At 40.7% G+C, this 15,444-nt stretch overlaps 1 protein-coding gene and 1 non-coding gene across 2 annotated transcripts in view; one reads left to right on the forward strand and one right to left on the reverse strand.

The window, feature by feature from the left end:
• SNX3 (sorting nexin 3) overlaps positions 1–15,444 on the reverse strand; it is a 49,763-nt gene that overhangs the window by 16,300 nt on the left and 18,019 nt on the right. The gene's annotated exons all lie outside the window — the stretch shown is intronic.
• Positions 15,003–15,106, forward strand: LOC123573252 (small nucleolar RNA U13). Its single transcript, XR_006697979.1, has one exon. It is a non-coding gene; the product is annotated as a small nucleolar RNA U13 (small nucleolar RNA).

Here is a 15,444-nt window from a genome sequence, read left to right on the forward strand (position 1 = left end):
TGTCTATACTAAAAATACAAAAATCAGCCAGGCGTGGTGGCGGGTGCCTGTAAGCCCAGCTACTTGGGATGCTGAGGCAGAACTGCTTGAACCCGGGAGGTGGAGACTACAGTGAACCAAGATCGCGCCATTGCACTCCAGCCCGGGCAACAAGAGCGAAACTCTGCTAAAAAAAAAAAAAAAAAAATTGCTGGGCATGGTGGCACATGCCTGTAGTGGGAGGATAAGGTGTCAGGATGGCTTCAGCCTTCAAGACTGAGGCTGCATGAGCTGTGATCACATCACTCACTGCACTTCAGCCTGGGTGACAGAGGGAGACTGTCTCAAAAAAAAAAAAAGGAGGGGGGGCATTTTGGTGAATACATTATCCATTACTGTATTAAATGCACATAACTTTTGAATGAACAATTTCAATGGGAATTAATCCTACAAATATTTCCACACATACAAAAATATTTCAGCATTGTTTGTAATAGGAAAAAAAAAAGGCCAGAAACAATAAATCTTACATTACAAACTTACATTACACAGCCTTTTACAAAATATAACTCAGCCACAGGTTAATCAGAAAAGCTGTCTAGAATGTATGACACATAAAAAGTTTCAGGCCGGGCGCGGTGGCTCATGCCTCAAATCCCAGCACTTTGAGAGGCCGAGGCGGGTGGCTCACTTGAGGTCAGGAGTTCAAGACCAGCCTGGCCAACACAGTGAAACCCCATCTCTACTAAAAATACAAACATTAGCTGGGCGAGGTGGCACGAGCCTATAATTTCTGCTACTTGGGAGGCTGTGGCAGGATAATCGCTTGAACCTGGGAGGCGGAGGTTGCAGTGAGGTGAGATCATGCCACTGCACTACAGCTTGGGCAACAGAGCGAGACTCCACCTCAAGAAAAAAAAAAAAGTTTCAGAACAGTATATTCCATAGCATAATACCATTTGTGTAATACAAAAAGCACGAAGGAATTGACAATTGATTTGGCCCGGATTCATTCATTCTTTCCCTTCCTTTTTTTTCCTTTCCTCAGTCTCTCTGCTTCCCCTCCCTCCCTACCTTCCTTCTTTTAGAGACAGGGTCTCCCTAAGTTGCTCAGGCTGGTCTTGAACTCCTGGGCCCAAGGGATCCTTCCACCTCAGCCTCCCAAAGTGCTGGGATTTGAGGTGTGAGCCACTGCATACAGCCAGCCGGGACTCTTTTTTGTTTTGTTTTTGAGACAGAGTTTCGCTCTTGTTGTCCATGCTAGAGTGCAATGGCCTCAGCCAGGACTCTCTTAAGACAGAGCTAGCCATACTATCAGACAGTTGAAAACGGTGACAATGGTGTGAGCTAAATGCAGAGAAGAAGTAAGTACAGGGTATATTTAGTATATATTTCTTGAATATTCTAAAGCATAGGCAGTGGTGGGAAATAAAACTGAAAAGTTTAAACTAGACTCTAAATATAGGGCTAAGGTGCCTACCTGTGAGCACCGGGAGTTAATATGTTTTAATAGAAAAATGATAGCTATGAACAGAAAAAATAGAACAGAGAAGTTACCACAGAAGTAGAAGCCACAGATGAGCTGCATGTAGGTTTAAGGTGTAGAATTAAGAACAGATGGCTCTAGTTGATTCTTAGGTTTATCTGCTTTGAAGTGTATGGACAAGAGTCAGACTACTGAGGCAAATTACAGCAAAAATCCCTTAAAGGTTTTATCTTGGATGTCACTTTAAATGCTCTAGATTTATCCAGAAAGAATGAATTCTGAAATTAAACGTAAATCAGGCTTAAATATTGTTAACTTACTTTAGGATGACTAAAACTTTTGAAATTTAAACAGCAAGATTTAGTATTCTCTCACCCTAATATTCATATTTTCCCCCAATTTTAAGAGAAGTTTCTTAGTATCAGGCTGAGTATGAAGTGGAAGCCATAATTTTCTTCCTAGCTACTGTTCATTTTATTTCCTAACAGGTAAAAGTGTCAAATACAACCATCTGTATGAAATAGTATTTGTAGGAAATACAAGAAATATGTTATTTGTGGGAAATAACAATAGATCAGCCAATATGGGCACAGTGATCACAGACAGGTAAGATGGGAGACAAGCAAAAGTATAGCATGGGGCAAGAACCAAAAAGTAAGCCACAGCCTTCATCTATTTGTATAGGTATATATTAGTAAATACTGAAGACAGTGAGTTTGAGTAACCCTGGACTACTTTAGACTTCAGTTTTGTTCATGGAGTTCAAAAGTTCTGCAAATCACGTTTCATCATATATCTGAAGCAAAGACAGAGGCTCAAATAATCTGGACAGCTCTCAAGGGTTCTATGTAAGAAACCCAATATTAACAGTCACTTAAAGCTATGTCAGGGCCCAAACTAACATTTAAAGAGCAGATAATTATAATTATCTGCATCTCAAAAAAGTTAAGTTCGTTGCCTGGAATCCACTGAGTCTATAAAACTATCTTATTCCACACTCAAAATATGCCTTTGTTAATTGTTATCTGCCAAATGCTAATCTGTTACCACTACTTAGTAACATTTCTTTGGAAAACTATAAAATAGATTACCAATATTATCAAAGAAGACAGGAAAAAACAGAGGGTCTCGCTGTGTTGCCAAGGGTGGAGTACAGTGGCAAGATCCTAGCATACGACAGACACTTGGGCTGGAGGGATCCTCCCACCTCTGGTGGTTATTTATTTATTTATTTTTTGAGACCGAGTCTTGCCTTGTCGCTCAGTCTGGAGTGCAATGGTGCAATCTCAGCTCACTGCAACCTCTGCCTCCTGCCTCAGCCTTCCGCGTAGCTGGGATTACAGGCGCGCATCACCATGCCTGGCTAATTTTTTTGTATCTTTAGTAGAGATGGGATTTCACCCTGTTGGCCAGGCTGGTCTTGAACTCCTGACCTTGTGATCCCCCCACCTCGACCTCCCAAAGTGCTGAGATTATCGGCGTGAGTCACTGCACATTTCAAATGTTCTCTGGACTAAAAGCTTATTCTTCATTTAAATGACTTCTTCTCAGCCTTATTAAGAGTTCATCTAGGTTATAAACCATATCTCAAGGTCACAGGTAGACACCTTAGCCCCATATTTAGAGTGCAGTTTAAACTTTTCGGTTTTATTTCCCACCATTCCCTATGCTTTAGAATATTCAAGAATTATATACTGCACGTTGTTTCTTTAGTCATCTTTAACTTAGAAGAGTCGCCCCTGCCTTGTTGTCATTGAAGACATTGACAATAAAGAGTTCAGGCCAGCTATCTGAGCTACATTCTACATTTGGGTTTGTCTGTTTCCTCATGACCAGTTTTGTTATGCATTGTTGGCAGTAACGTTCCTAAACCGCAGGAATGTTGATGCTTTCTGAGGCATCACATCAGAAGGCATATAATGTCAGTTTGTCCCATGACTGGGTCACTTGGTAAGGAGAGGTCAGATTCCTCCAATAGTTATCTTTCCCCCACCTTTTAATACCTTTTTCTTGAACCAGCCCTTCATAATAAAATTTAGTGCCATTTAGAATTTGCCCAGCGAATTTGAACTTACAAAACTATCAGACCACAGAATAAACTCTGCTTCTTGGAGAATTCACATTTTTAGGTGAAGTTATTTATCTAACTTTAACCATTAGGAGAGAGATTGCTTTACTGAAGGAAAGCCCCACTCCCTGCCAAATACAGTATTAATATACAGATGTATTAAGTACAGTATGTTCTCAATTTGTTGATTTAATAAACAGAATGAAAGAAGGGTTTATAGTCTACTTGGATATTTGTACTCTTCTGGAGAAATTCAGGGTAATGCTCAAGCTAGTAGGTATCTTGCTTTTCATCTGCAAGATGAGAATATATTTTGCTTGGCTCATGAAAAAGTGATGAAATAATTACAAGATCCTGGGACATTCAAAGAACTAGAAAAGAACAAGACTAAAAACCTGAAGAGAATTGTTCAATGTTATTTTGTTGCTATTTGTATATACCAGGAACAAAACTGCAAAGTGATAAAATGTTAAGAGACACATGTGTATGCCAGATACTAAACCAGCCATTTTCTACAAAAAGTATTACTAATCACACAGGGTAAGATCATCAGGAATGCAAATGGACATTACATACTAAGGAAAAGATTTTTGAAACCATGGTATAGAGGTCTAAAACAAGTGCTCCCTTCAAGTCTAAGCATAAGAAACTACCACATTATTGGTCTCCAAAAAGGTAGGTCTTATACACTTACACAGGCTGACCTATTAAAGTCAGCAGCTCACAGATACCCTATATGTTACCTGATTATCACTGATAGCCAAGCAGAAAACCAAGCCTCAAAATGTGATCACCTGAATATAGCTTAACAATAGATATTAGAAAAATGTTTACTAGGTGTTTCTAGTATTTCTTCAGATAGTGTCACGTGTACATTTGAAAAGAGACTGGCAACAACATCAAAAGTATACTCAATAGGCCATACTCTATTCAACCAATCCTAAGAGATGTAAATGGATGCCCCACTACAGTTCTCATTAAACAGCGGCATTTCTCCAAATATCTACATCTAGAGATAAAAGATAAACTGAGAAGTGCTTAAGCTATTACTTCTCCCTTCAGTACTTTTGATACCTGTTTTACCCAATCTGGAACAGCATGAATAACTGGAGATATGGTTTATAACCTAGATGAACTCTTAATAAGGCTGAGAAGAAGTCATTTAAATGAAGAATAAGCTTTTAGTCCCGAGAACCTTTGAAATGTAGATTGTCACTAAGCCAAAGTATTTAGTTTCTTTCTTTAAAAAATAAGGACATGGCCTTCCAGTGATACAATTCCTCGTTATTTTAAAAGAAGTATCCTTTATGGTATAATTTCCAAAACAGTAGAGAATTATCTAGACTAGCTTAAATGCATAAACCAAGGAATTCCAGATATTTTCCTACATTGCCCATATTCTTCATTTGTGAATTAGCAACAAGACTCACTGGAGAGCTCACACAAGGTTTTCAATGAGTAATCTCTAATGAAACTGTGCAATAATAATTCTATTTTAAAGGAAAATTCATTCATAACAATTCATGAAGATTTACATAATCCTACAGGCTTATGCTGAAATAAAACTGTCTATTAATAGTCTAACACCTTTTTTGGACAATCTTTAAAATGCAAAACTATTTTCTGTATCTTCCCAACTTGTCCAATGCTAAGAAACACACTCAAGTGACACCAACTAGAGAATCTCATGCAACTGATCTAGGGTGGAATCTGGACATCAGCATTTTCAAATGATTCTCAAGTGCATCCAGGGTCAAGAACTGCTGCCCTAGGAGTTCGAGACCAGCCTGGCCAACATGGCGAAACCCTGTCTCTACTAAAAATACAAAAATTAGCCGGGCATGGTGCACACACCTGTAATTCCAGCAACACGGGAGGCTGAGGCAAGAGTATCACTTGAGACCGGGAGGCAGAGGTTGCAGTGAGCCAAGGTTGTTCCACTGCACTCCAGCCTGGCTGACAGAGGGAATAACTGCTGCCCTAGACTTAACAAATGTGAAAGAGGGTAGGAACTTGAGAATTTGTACAACCACCAAGTAATTCTGGTTTAGTTGGGACAGATATGGGTGATAATATTTTACCTCTTTAAGGGTAGTGATTTGGAATAATACTGTGAGAATGGAGTGTAAAGTCATTATAAGTAAAACTATGATGTGGAAGCCAGTTAAAGAATATTGGTTAAGAAGCTCTATTCAGTAAGTACTCGTATTTTCTAAGCTTCTACATATGGAGCATCAGGCAGCTATGGACCACAGGGATCTCAAGACATCCTCCTCAAGGGTTATATTTACATTATATTTACAGTGTGAAGGGGGGATGGGGACGGGAGAATGGAATACTCTTCCAAGATTCATTACATGTAGCATTTACAACCACAATCACATAGCTCTTTGATGTTTGAATGAAAGGGTGGAGACCAGTATTTGAGTATCAGGGTAAAATTAAAATATATATAAAACATATACATGTGACAGCTGGGTGCGGTGGCTCAGGCTTGTAATCCCAGCACTTTGGGAGGCCGAGGCGGGTGGATCACCTGAGGTCAGGAGTTCAAAACCAGCCTGGCCAAAATGGCAAAACCTGTCTCTACCAAAAGTATAAAAATTAACCAGGCATGGGGGCATATGCCTGTAGTTCCAGCTACTCGGAGGCTGAGGTAGGAGAATCGCTTGAACCCAGGAGGCGAAAGTTGTGGTGAGCCAAAATTGCACCACTGCACTCTAGCCTGGGCGACAGAGTGAGACTCTGTCACAAAAAACAAAACAAAACATATACATGTGAATATACTGAGTTTGCATGGTGGACTTATAAAAGATATCCTTACAATTAAAAAACATACATACTGGCTTGTAGATATTCCATTTCAGTATACAGCCTTTTAGATTTTTACATATACAAATCTTATTTTTATTAAATACATTATCAGCTTCTCATATCATTGACATGATTATATATAGACATCCCTGGGTGAGAGGCTGTATAGTACAATGATTAAGCACACAGTTCTGGAACTAGAAAATCTGGTTTTAATCTGAATTCCTGCATTAACCAGCTATCTAACTCTGGGCAAAATGCTATGGATGAAAACTAGAAGAAGCCTTGATACAGATCCAGGGAGTTTAAATATTTTACTTAGGATAAACCCTAAAGGTGAAATTCCTAGGCCAAAGACTATAAATATGAAGTCTTCAAGTTGTCCTCCCGAAAGGCTACTTTGCTGTAAAATGAGAACACTGCAGTAGTAGTAGCTACTTTACTTTAGTAGCCTACAATAAACCATAACACTCAATATTTAAATATTGTTCTGTATCCTCTCTCACACTGGCTTGGCCATGTGACTGCCTTTGATCAAACATTTGTGAACTGGGGCCTGTCCTCTTGGAACATCTGTTCATAAAGACATTCTCTCTTGGGGTCCTGTCACCGTTATTCTGTGAGAAGTCTAGCTCTCCCCATGAAGAACTGAGGACCTGATCTACATTCCCATCTGAGCTCCCAGCTGGCAGCCAGCCATATGACTGAGTTATTTCGAAAATAAATCCTCCAGTCCCAGTCAAGTGTCTCTACAGGTATCAAGTAGAATAGAGACAAGTCATGACTTCTAAGACCTGACCAAACTGTAGAACTGTAATGAAGTGAATGTTTAATTGTAACTGTTTTCGGTCACCAACTTTTAGGGTTTCTACATAGCAATAATCAACTGAAGCAATAACCTGACTTTGGTAGAGTTATGCTAAACAAGATGCAGATTATGAGAGGACAGTATTTCATCTCTAAAAACTTGGTAACTCAAAAGTATGTAGACTTGGGCCAGGCGCAGTGGCTCACACCTGTAATCCCAGCATGTTGGGATGCCACTTGAGGTCAGGAGATCACGACTAGCCTGCCCAATATGGTGAAACCCCGTCTCTACTAAAAATACAAAATTAGCCAGGCATGGTGGCACATGCCTGTAGTCCCAGCTACTCGGGAGGCTGAGGCACAAGAATCGCTTGAACCTGGGAAGCAGAGGTTGCAGTGAGCTGATATCACGCACTGCACTCCAGCCTGGGCGACAGAGTGAGACTCTACCTTAAAAAAAAAAAAGTATATAAGACTTGTTATTTAACTCTTTGCTCTTTACTTCTTTTCTAATTCCTTAATTAGCTTCTGATTATATTCTGAGTAGTTGAGGTTCCTCAGTAATACAGAAAAGTCAATTAATTCTGGATTATTCAGCAAGGAAAGAATTCCTTCATAATTTAGAAATCTGATAAAATGAGCTAAAGTTTTTCTATGCTAAAGAAAGGTAAGATTCTAAATAAAAACTGTAATTTAAGACTGAGTTGCTCCTCTACAATAAATAACTTAATAAACCTCTAAGAATAGTTGTATGAAACAGTTTTGGCCGGGCATGATGGCTCGTGCCTGTAATCCCAGCACTTTGGGAGGCTGAAGCAGAATGATTGCTTGAAGTCAGGAGTTCAATACCAAGCTGGCCAACACAGCAATACCCTGTCTCTCTCTCTACCTCTCTCTCTCTCTCTCTCTCTCTCTCTCTCTATATATATATATATATATATATATAAAAAATAGTTTGCCACCTATATTATAAAAGAACAAAACTAAGCTGTTTCTTCAAAGCTTGAAGTATTACCTGGAAAACTATAAAAAACATGAAAATGAATGTTTAATAAGTCTAAATTCTCTAACACATGAGTGATACATATAAACTCTTCCAGTCAGACTGATTAGCTATTACAGCAACTAGACAATGACATTAAACACTATACACATGCATGCTTTAAATTTGCAGATTGACAGTAGTGCCATTACAACACTTTACTCCTTTCATAAAGCTCCACAAAGAATATTTATTGTTCTAACAGCCTGAGAGTACTCAAATCACTAACATAAAAATCTTTTTATTAGAAATGGAAAGTAACTGTCTAAGAATCCCCTAAATAAACCATGGTTAAGAGGAGCCGCGACTTGCCATCAAAAGTTTCAATACATAATCAGGTCAGCACAATTTAAAATATTTTCTGGCTTCTTTAACTGTTAGGTATAATAAGCGTTTGAGGTGGAGCTGGAGAGCAGAATATTCTGGTTCTTTTCCTTATAATTTAAAGTTGATTTCTAAGTACTTCGGCCACCTTTCTCTCTACCTTCCAATACCTTCCCCTCTACTCTGAGTTGCAGAGTTCGTAAGAAAAGGAAATCATTCCAGATCCTTTATCTCTAGCCCTCAAATCTTACTTGGAAGCATGGTAAGATTTTAAACCATGACATCTATCAATATTGATTATGACAGCTCATTAGCCATTAACATGATGTTACTTAGAATGTTAATAAGTACACAGCATAAAAGGCATGAAGAAACTACCATGAGGCCAGGTGTGGTGGCTCACGCCTGTAATCCCAGCACTTTGGGAGGCCGAGGCAGGCAGATCAATCACCTGAGGTCAAGAGCTCGAGACCAGCCTGGCTAACATGGTGAAGCCCCATCTCTACTAAAAATACAAAAATTAGCCAGGCATGGCGGTGAGTGCCTGTAATCCAGCTACTCAGGAGTCTGAGGCAGGAGAATCACGTGAACCAGGGAGGCGGAGGTTGCAGTGAGCTGAAATTGCGCCACTGCACTCTAGCCTGGGGGACAAGAGTGAGACTCCGTTTCAAAAAAAAAGAATCTACCATGATAGGCTGGGTGCAGTGGCTCGTGTCTGTAATCCTAGCACCTTGGAAGGCTGAGGTAGGCTGACTGCTTGAACTCAGGAGTATGAGACCAGCCTTGGCAACAAAGCAAAACCCTATCTTTACTAAAAATACAAAATTAGCCAGGCATGGTGGCACACGCCTGTCGTCTCAGCTACTCGTGAGGCTGAAGTGGGAGATCACCTGAGCCCAGGAGGTCAAGGCTGAAGTGAGCTGAGATGGCATCACTGCACTCCAGCCTGGGCAACAAAGCAAGACTCTGCCTCCAAAAAAAAAAAAGAATCAACTATAATGGATACCCCTCTTCCCCAAAAAGAATCTACCATGAACTAAGTACATGAACATTGTGTCCCTGCATTAGCTGATTTTATGACACAGTTAAGAATTATAAGAGGATACCCAAGCAGAGTAGGTGTCACAGTACAGACAAAAATAGGTCAGGAAAGAGAATTAAAGAGAAGGAATACCACTAGGGAGGTTTCTGTAAGAGAGTACACAATTTTTGGAGGACATTATGATAAAAACATGTATGTACAATGTTTCAGTCTCAGAGGCTTTAAAGCTAACAAAATTGTTCTAAGTATACTTTTTATAGCTACTTACACCATTATGTATCAAAAGCGTTTGTGAGAGCCAGGTACAGTGGCATGTGCCTGTAGTCCCAGCTACTAGAGAGCCTGAGGTAGGCGGATCCTTTGAGCCCAGGAATTTGAGACCAGCCTAGGCAACTCAGTGAAACCTCCACCTCAAACCCCCCTAAAAAAGAAATTTTTTTTTAAAAAAAAGTGTCCCAGTTTTGATGCTCATATTTGTGGATGAACAGTTTAAAGTCTCTTATTTTTCCGCTCACCTAAGAAATTCCAGGTTTTATTCACTAAGGCTGTATCTTAGAGAAACACACAAGGTTCAAATAATTGGTGTATCACTTTTGTAGTGGAAGTTCTTGACATGTTGCATGAGGTGGGAGAAAAATGCAAACAAATAAATATTTGCTTTGTACCAATGATAAGAGCTAACCACAAACCCGTGACACCTTTTCTTTCTTTTTTTTTGGAGACAGAGTCTCACAGGTCACCCAGGCTGGACTGCCATGTGCAATCTCGGTTCACTGAAACTTCCATCTCCTGGGTTCAAGCGGTTTTCCTACGTCAGCCTCCTGAGTAGCTAGAATTACATGCATGTGCCCCCAAATCCTGCTAATTATCATTATTATTATTATTATTTTTTGAGACGGAGTCTCGCTCTGTCGCCCAGGCTGGAGTACAGTGGCCGGATCTCAGCTCACTGCAAGCTCCACCTCCCGGGTTTACACCATTCTCCTGCCTCAGCCTCCAGAGTAGCTGGGACTACAGGCGCCCGCCACCGCGCCCGGCTAGTTTTTTGTATTTTTCAGTAGAGACGGGGTTTCATCACATTGGCCAGGCTGTTCTTGAACTCCTGACCTCAAGTGATCCACTCGCCTCAGCCTCCCAAAGCGCTGGGATTACAGGCGTGAGCCACTGTGCCCAGCCCTTGATGCCTTTTCTGATTCCTAGAAGTAGCAGGGAAAAATGGATTAGTCAAGCAGACCCAGGATCAACTCCTCTTTCTGGAACTCATTAACAGTATGATCACGCCAAATTACTTTCCTTCTCTAATCTGAGTTTTACCATCTTTGAAATGAGCCAGGTGCAGTGGCTCATGTTTGTGATCCCAGCTACTCCGGAGGACTGCTTGAGGCCAAGAGTTCAAGACCAGCCTGGGCAACATAGCAAGACCCTGTCTCAAGAAAGAAAAGAAAAGAAAAGAAAGCAAAAGAAAGGAAAAGAAAGGAAAGGAAAAGGAAAAGAAAAGAAAGAAAATACTGTCAATTACCTTAATAATTAAGTAGAAACTATTATTATACATTCTTCTCACACATTGTCACAGGTTATCTGAATACTTAATGTAGGGCAAATATTATGCCTTAAGTCACATTTACTCCCCTGAAGTTTTATTTTATGGTTGAAGACATTCAAAAGAGAAGAATTAAGCAACTTGTTCAAGGTCACATTTCCATTAACAAGAGAGAGGATTCTTGCACAGGTTCACCTTTAAAGTCCATGCTCTAAAGTCATACTATGGTTATAGTACCTGACCCAAAGCAGATATTAAATAAAGCTTTAAAACTCTACTAAATGAGCATTTAATGACTACCTCGACAACTACTATGTTCAAGGGGCCTGGGAATATTTGATTAAGAGGCTTCTAAAAACATTTAAACACTGCATAAAAAGTGTTTCTGAGCACCCATAAATTAAGAGTAAAAGCATAATAACGTAAAGAAAAACGTAACATGAATAAGACCATTTCTCTTAAAAATATGAGAACCTAAAAGAAAGGTATAAAATAAAAAGGTAAAGGGGGAATTGCTGGAATAGTAGAGTGAGAAGTTCAACGGAGCCTCTCTCCAAAATTCAATGAAAAAAACTAGACAAACATGTCAAACCACCATATCAGAACTCTGGAAAGTGGGCACAGGCGTATAACAAATTGAAAAGTGATCATTCAAGAATAACTACTCAACTCAGTTAAGAAGAGCAGAAGTCTGTGAGACAAGAGGAGTCTCGCTCTTGTTGCCCAGGCTGGAGTGCAGTGGTGCGATTTCAGCTCATGGCAACCTCTGCCTTGTGGGTTCAAGCGATTCTTCTGCCTCAGCCTCCCGAGTAGCTGGGATTACGGGCACCCGCCACCACGCCTGGCTAATTTTTGTATTTTCAGTAGATACGGAGTTTCACCATGTTAGCCAGGCTGGTCTCAAAATCCTGACCTCAGGTGATCCACCCGCCTCGGCCTCCCAGAGTGTTGGGATTACAGGCATGAGCCACCGTGCCCGGCCAGAAGTCTGTGTGTTTTAACCTAGGGCTATTGTTACCAGTTCCACCAGCTCTATCAATGGTAGTTCTACCAGGATGGGGCAAGGTGTGAAAACCAACACCATCACTGCTGGAGGGGGGCCACTGGTTAGGAGTAGAATATAGAAAAGTCCCAAATGCGGGACTATTGTTGAAACCAACAGCAATATTGGCAGCAAACAGTTGGGAAGGCTAATATTGCAGCAACCCAAGGTTGCAATATTGGAGGCAAGCAACAAACCAGCAGACTTACCAGAAGAATTACATAGCCATGGTGGGCCTTGATTAGCTCCCAGGTATCTGTGGAGGTCTGAGGGTCTGTGTGATGTCAGGTGCGGTGGCTCACGCCTGTAATCCTAGCACTTTGGAAGTCTGAGGCGGGTGGATCACGAGGTCAGGAGTATGAGACCAGCCTGGCCAACATGGTGAAACCCTGTCTCTACTAAAAATACAAAAATTAGCTGGGTATGGTGGCACATGCCTATAATCCCAGCTACTTGGGAGGCTGAGGCAGAAGAATCTCTTGAACCTAGGAGGTGGAAGCTGCAGTGAGCCAAGATCACGCCACTGCACTCGAGCTTGAGCGACAGAGCAAGACTCCGTCTCAAAAAAAAAAGTATGTGTGCTTACACAAAGCTGTATGCATGCTCAGCTGGAAAGGACCCTAGTCATAGAAACATCCATGGCTCAATGACACCTTTAACAGACACAGGACAGCCATGGACATGAGAAGACGGCACGAAGTAAAAGCTGGGGCAAAGTTGTAAACTGCCTGAACTTTGACTTTGTTTTCCAACTTGCATTGGCAAAAAGCAGAAGCTAGTCAGGTGCAGTGGCTCACGCCTGTAATCCTAACACTTTGGAAGGCGAAGGTGGGAGGACTGCTTAAGGCTAGGAGTTCAAGACCAACCTGGCCAACAGAGCAAGACCCTGTCTCTTAAAAAAAGAAAAAGGCTGAATGAAGCCTCACTGGCTCCAGTAGCTACGCATAACCTTTGACCAGTCATTTCTGACCACTAAGAGAAACTGACAAACTGACTCAGGGTGACCCTTAGAAAACCTGGCAAAAAAAAAATCGATCTCTGCTATCACCACCTCATACTACAGACTTAATGCAGGCAACTCCCTAAAAAAAAATAGCAACAACCACCTCCCTTTGGGAAGGGGCAGGAGGCAATCTAACTCAGAGTCTCCACAATGTATTATCTAAAACGTTCAGTTTAACAAAAAATTATGAGACATGCAAAGAAACTGGAAAGTGTGAGCCATAGATAGGATAAAAAGTCAGAAACTGTCTCTGGGGAGGTTCAGCTGTTCAGCTGTCCAGGATTTCCAAGCAGCTATCAATATGTTCAAATTAAAGGAAACCAGGCTTAAAGAACTGAAAGAAAAGCATGATGACAATGATTCAAGGAATAGAGAATCTCAACAAAAAGATTATAAAAAAAAAAAAAAAAAACACTGAATTGGACCTCTACAGCTGAAAAGTATAATAGCTGAAACGAAAAATTAACTGAAGGGGATCAACAGTGGATTCAAACTGGCAGACAAAAGCATCAGCAAACTTGAAGACACATCAAGAAATTGTCCAATCTGAAAAGCAGAAAGAAAGAAAAAAATAAGAATGAACAGAGTCTCAGGGACCTGTAGGATACCAACAAGCCTATCAACACACATGTAATGGGAGTCCCATGATGACAGAAACAATAAATAATGGCTGAAAACTTTAAAAATTTGACTAAACCCTTAATCTATACATCCAAGAAGCTCAATGAACTCTAAGTAGGATAAACACAAAGAGATCCCCACCCAACAATCACAGTAAAACTGTTAAAAGCCAAAGAAAAGCAAAATCTTGAATTTAGTGGCAAGAGAAATCTACTCATCAATACAGGGGATCCATAGTAAGATTAACAGCTGACTTCTCACCAGAAACAATGGAGACAAGGAAGCAGTAGCATATTCAGAGTGCTCAAAGAAAAAAAGAAAATCAACAAAGAATTCCCTATCCAGTGTGGTAGGCTGAATTCCAAGATGGTGCCTAAAATTGCCACCACTTGGCATACACACCTCCCTGAGAATGTGAGAAAGGCCTATGAATGAGATGGATGTCACTTCCATAATTAGGTTACATCACATGGCAAAGGTGAAGGGATTTTACAGATATTAAACTCCCTAATCAGTTTGACTTTGACTTCACCGAGTTTTTTTGTGAGTAGTCTTGACTCAATCAGGTGAGCCCCTTAAAAAGGGGCTTTAGTCTTCACTGAGATCAAAGAGGTTTTTTTCCACTGGCCTTTAAGAGGAAGGCTACTCTAAACTCTACAGCTCCAGGAAAATAATACTGCCCACAACTGTGTAAGCCTGGAAGAGAATTCCGGAGCCTCAGATGAAACCACAACCCTGACCAACCTTCCTTGATGATAGGCACTGTGAGACCCCAAGCAAAATGTCCAGATAAGCCATATTCAGACTTCTCACTTACAGAAACTTGTGAGATATTTGGTGGTGTTTTTTAAATAATTAAAAACTCAATCTATTTATTTAAATTTTTACTTTTTTAAAGAGACAGTGTCTTGCTTATTTCCCAGGCTGGAGTACAGGCTATTTACAGGCATGATCACAGCACAATGCAGCCGCCTCAAACTCCTGGGCTAAAGTGATTCTCGTGTCTTAGCCTCCTGTGTAGATGGGACTATAGGCACAAACCACTGCACCTGGCTGGGGGTGTTTTGAGAGCTACAATTGTGGTAATTTTTAATTCAGCAATAAAAAACTAATACATCTAACAAGACTATCCTTCAAAAATAAAAACATTAAGACAGTCCCAGACAAAAAAAAAAAAAAAAAGACTACAAGCCTTCATACTCAGCAGACCTGACTTAGAAGAAATACTAAAGAAATCCTTCCATAGTGTGTAAGCATGATGATTGGGTTTTCATGCTCATGTGTGTGACATGCCTCCTTCAAACCTTGTTATGACTTCAGCACATTACCCATCTGATGGGAACCTTAGAAGAAGAAAAAAGAAATACTAAAGAAAGCCCTTCAGGCTGAAAAAAATGATACCAGATGGTAAATGAAATCCACATGAAGAGCCAGGTGTGGTGGCTCACACCTGTAATCCCAGTATTTTAGGAGGCCAAGGGCGGGGTGGATCACCTGAGGTTGAGAGTTCGAGACCAGCCTGGTGAAACTGGTCTCCACTGAAAATACAAAAATTAGCCAGGCGTGGTGGTATGCGCCTGTAATCCCAGCTACTTGGAAGGCTGAGGCACAAGAATCGCATGAACCTGGGAGGTGAAGGTTGCAGTGAGCCGAGATTGTGCCACTGTATCCCAGCC

This window comes from Macaca fascicularis, chromosome 4 (genome assembly GCF_037993035.2).
Source record: "Macaca fascicularis isolate 582-1 chromosome 4, T2T-MFA8v1.1".
Lineage (NCBI taxonomy): Eukaryota > Metazoa > Chordata > Mammalia > Primates > Cercopithecidae > Macaca > Macaca fascicularis.